Consider the following 4,987-nt stretch of genomic DNA (forward strand, 5'->3'; position numbering starts at 1 on the left):
AAGGTCATAGGGTGATTCATACAGGTGGGCTGTGACGATTTCCAACAGCTCAGGTGGGTGGGAAACTGGGTTTCCCGCCGCATACCTGAGTATGTGTAATTAATAGAAATGGACATAAACTTCTTATGTCCATAACTATTCGCACGAGCGATTAATACGCTCCAAACCAACACCGGAATATTGCTTATTAAATACTCTTCCGATGGGTACCAAACACTGCTGTATGATTCCTGTTAGACCCTTCGTACGATATAAAGAGGGATTCCTCAGCTCTGGGACATTGTATTTTAACCAAACTTTCAGAATCTATCAAAGGGACCATGATCTATAAACTACATTAATTGTGAACATTTGTAACGAATGAGTCGCACGCTACGACTACATAAACTCTACCGTAAATACGCATACCGCGCCTGCGAGTGCACGTTATTGCGGGTATGCGCATCCACGGGAGAGCGCACGCACGCGCAGCGCGGACCAGTGTGCGGTGCAAATATGGCAACGTGCATTGAGACATTTTTTCTGACTTTGACAACAGGCATATCCATATCTCCGTAAACTGTTTCTACTAGTGTAGTCTCCTCAGGGGTTAAGCTGCTCTTATCAACTGCCGGCAGTCCTTGGGCCAATCTTTGCCCAGTTTTTAATATGGCTTCATACTCCAGAATTCCCATTGACGCAGTTAATGATGTCACTTGTGATGTCACACACGATGCGTCTTTGGACCCGCCCCCCTCAGCCACCACAACGACTAAGACAGAGCCAGTCGCTGCTGGCTTACAGGGAGAGCCAGCCTCAGCATCTACCACGGCCCGCGCCGTCCCCATATCCGCAGCTTCAGAGACAAGTGCATCGGGAGCAAGTCCACAGGAAGCAGTAGCAGCCACCAGAGCTCCGGCACCCGCCGTCACCCCGGCAGCCACCATGCCCCCTGCACTGCCACCACCCAGCACTCTCTCTGGGAGAGACGGCTCCCCCTCATGGAAAGCACAGGATGACGTCATCGCAGGGTTCCCCTTGGTATCCACGGCACCAGACGCAATCCCAGAGGTTACACCTCCATCATGGCCCACGATATCCACCACTTCTTCCGCAGTCTGGCTGCCCACCTCCATGTCTTCCACTGGAACTATGAGCCCAGATGCCGCCACAGAACCCGCCGGGACCGGGCCGCCATCACATCCGCCATCTTGTCCTGGTATGGACTCTAGCAGTGCTTTTTCCTTTTGCAATAGAGCCTGATCCTGCAACATTTTAATCCTCTTTTTAACTGCAGCCAAAGTGTCATTCAGCTCCCAAAGTTCATCTTTCAGGGCAACGCTCTCCCATCTGCTGCTACAGTTACGCCTTCTTTTTTTATAAGTAATACGGGAGTATATACGGTTCTGCTCCATTCTTAATTCCTCTAGACTCATATTCATGTATTTATCACTAGAGGATGTTGAATCCTCCAGGCTGCAATCAGAAACCTCAGCATCTCCACCTGCAGCACTAACCCCCGCCTCACCACAGGCAAGCTCATTCACCTTATCACCTCCCTGGGTTACCTCACCCAGAGAGCCGGCATCCTGTGGTTTGGGGGTCTCCAGTTGGGGATCCTGTTTCATCACCGGACCCAGAATCACTGGAAACGCTGTACTGTCCAAATCCTCCAGCACTGAGGCTTCCACTGCAATCGGTAGGTCAGAATTCCCAGGGCCTCCCTCAGGCCTTGCAGCCTGGGACTCTCCGTCATCCTCCTCCCCAGGAGGATCCATCCTCCCCTGGGAGGCTCCCAGGGGAAACACTGCAGGATTTTAAGAAGAACCAGGGCCTAGGAGCTATACACTGTGCACCTGTGTAGAATGTCCACATGTATATACTGCTGCACCTGTGTATAATACCCACATGTATATACTGCTGCACCTGTGTATAATGCCCTCATGTATATACTGCTGCACCTGTGTATAATGCCCACATGTATATACCGCTGCACCTGTGTATAATGCCCACGTGTATATACCGCTGCACCTGTGTATAATGCCCACATGTATATACTGCTGCACCTGTGTATAATGCCCACATGTATATACTGCTGCACCTGTGTATAATGCCCACATGTATATACTGCTGCACCTGTGTATAATGCCCACATGTATATACCGTTGCACCTGTGTATAATGCCCACATGTATATACCGCTGCACCTGTGTATAATGCCCACATGTATATACTGCTGCACCTGTGTATAATGCCCACATGTATATACCGCTGCACCTGTGTATAATGCCCAGATGTACGCTTTGTTGCATACAGTATATTGCATGTAAATCTGGGTCTGATGCTAGCCAGTGCCTCCTGATCTATTTAGCTCACCGCACGTCCCTGTAGTACACTGATGTACTAATACCTATTTCTGATCTTTGTAGTAGATGAGAGATGTATTAGGTTTTATTGTTATTGTGGGTCACTGTAATAATGCCATACAGCTCTCTCATGGTCTGACGATGGCATTATATGACTATAATGGTTTGCAGATTACATCTACCAGATGAATGTTTGGTTTCTCTTATTTTCACACCTAAGCCTTTGCTGGATGATTGTCACTTTGTTTCTGCGCGCAGTTTCTTCCAGGAATGGAGCCTTGACCTCCCTCGTATGGACTTTAATTGCTGCTGCTCCATTAGCTGTGGTTGCCGAGTGCTTTGGTCAGTGTGTGCCGGCTGCTTGCATTCAGCACAAATATATTGTGTGCGCCAGGAGGGGCGGACAAGTGCCCCATTCATCTGCTGCAGGGGCCACACACATCCTGCGCTCTGCATTCACACGCAGAAAGAAAGAGAACATGTTGTAACTAATGATGTTAAATGCTTTGCCAAAGGTCCTGGCAGGTCAGTTACAGAAGGGCCATTTCTACTTAATTAGGGCTCTTGTCTCCGCTGTTGGGCTCCATACAGCGCCTGTGACAAGTGGGGAACTGACAGGTTCAGTTGACTCTAAAGAGAAGGTTGCCTGATCGTGTTTGTGAGCCTTCCAGGTGTTGCCTGAATGGGATTGTAAAGTTCTTCTGTTCATCCGATCACTATATGTCTTTCTTCATCTCCGGTCCATCCTGCGAGGTCATAGAGAAGCCGCAATTTCTCCGATATTCTGAGCCTGACATCCCAAGGGGTCAACAATTTCCCTGGATGTATGGGGAGAATACGTTTGGAGGATTGACAGATTTCAGCTGTACCTCAAGGGGAAATTGACCCAAATTATAATTTAAAAACCTTTAAAACAATGTTTAGGTATTTGTCACTTACTTTTATGTTTCAGGCGCTATGTTATTATCCCGGGACTTTAGGAAGATCCAATTTTACTATTTTAGTGGTGACATTTGTCAAGTGTTCAAACAAGAATTATTTCTTTATTTATCTTCTTCTTTCTTCTTCTTCTTCTTTCTTCTTCTTCACCTTTATTTATATGGAGCCACAAGGGATCCGCAGCGCCTAATTACAGAGCACATAAAGAAATAATCAAAACAAGAAACAGTGACTTACAGTACAAGACAATATAGGACAAGTGCAGGGTATATACACATTGCTGCGTCAGCAGACGACCCTGACATAAGTATCAGGAGGACGGCAGAAAACTGCAGGATTTGGTACCGTTGAAGGGAGTATGGAGTAGAAGATGGTTTAAGTAAGAAAAGGAAAATCCCATGAGGGAAGAGGGCCCTGCTCGTGAGAGCTTACATCTAGAACAGACGGCGCTGACATTTAATAAATGGTTATAGCAATTCTTTACTGGCTGTAAATCATAATTTGACACTTAAATATAATTTCTGTTTGCAGCATATTGTGGCAATAACCAATGATAAAAATGTGTAATGTAACATAGAAACATAGAAACATAGAATGTGTAATGTAACATAGAAACATAGAAACATAGAATGTGTAATGTAACATAGAAACATAGAAACATAGAATGTGTAATGTAACATAGAAACATAGAAACATAGAATGTGTAATGTAACATAGAAACATAGAAACATAGAATGTGTAATGTAACATAGAAACATAGAATGTGTAATGTAACATAGAAACATAGAATGTGTAATGTAACATAGAAACATAGAAACATAGAATGTGTAATGTAACATAGAAACATAGAAACATAGAATGTGTAATGTAACATAGAAACATAGAAACATAGAATGTGTAATGTAACATAGAAACATAGAAACATAGAATGTGTAATGTAACATAGAAACATAGAATGTGTCGGCAGATAAGAACCACTTGGCCCATCTAGTCTGCCCCTTTTTTTTTTTTACATTCTTTTTTATCTCTAATCTTGTTTGATCCTTATTTCTTTGTAAGGATATTCTTATGTCTACCCCATGCATGTTATATTGCTCTACTGTCTTACCCTCTACCACCTCTGATGGGAGGCTATTCCACTTGTCCACTACCCTTTCTGTGAAATAATTTTTCCGCAAATTTCCCCTGAACCTCCCCCCTCCAGCCTCAGTGCACCATATGACTCTCAATGTACCATATGACTCTTGCCAGGGTAAAGCCTACGATAACACTCTGCTCTGGCGAGGCGTTAGAAGAATGTGATAGTTTACTTCTGGGTATGGGGGTAGGTGCAGCTGGCTGGCTCTACATGTGCCGCCTGTATGCGCTGCGGAGAGGGATCCCAAATGGATCTCACCTACAGCAGCCCTGGTAATCTCATGCACGTCTCTCCTACAGTCCCTCTCTCCTGTGCCCTGTGGAAGAATACCAGATCTGTCTGATAAACTGGTCCCCACTGACCTATTGGTCACCAAGTCCCTGAATTTCATAGCTATCACAGAATCCTGGACGCCACTTCTCCTGCAGCTATCACTTTTGTGTGCCTCACATTGTCTCACCCACCTGGGCCTGGGAGTCGCTATGGTGGTGGTGTTGGGGTCCTTCCATCCTCTGGTAACTCCTACCGACATACATCCTCAGAACTGTCCCTCTCATTCTCTACAT

This window comes from Pseudophryne corroboree (genome assembly GCF_028390025.1).
Source record: "Pseudophryne corroboree isolate aPseCor3 chromosome 3 unlocalized genomic scaffold, aPseCor3.hap2 SUPER_3_unloc_59, whole genome shotgun sequence".
Taxonomy (NCBI): Eukaryota; Metazoa; Chordata; class Amphibia; order Anura; family Myobatrachidae; genus Pseudophryne; species Pseudophryne corroboree.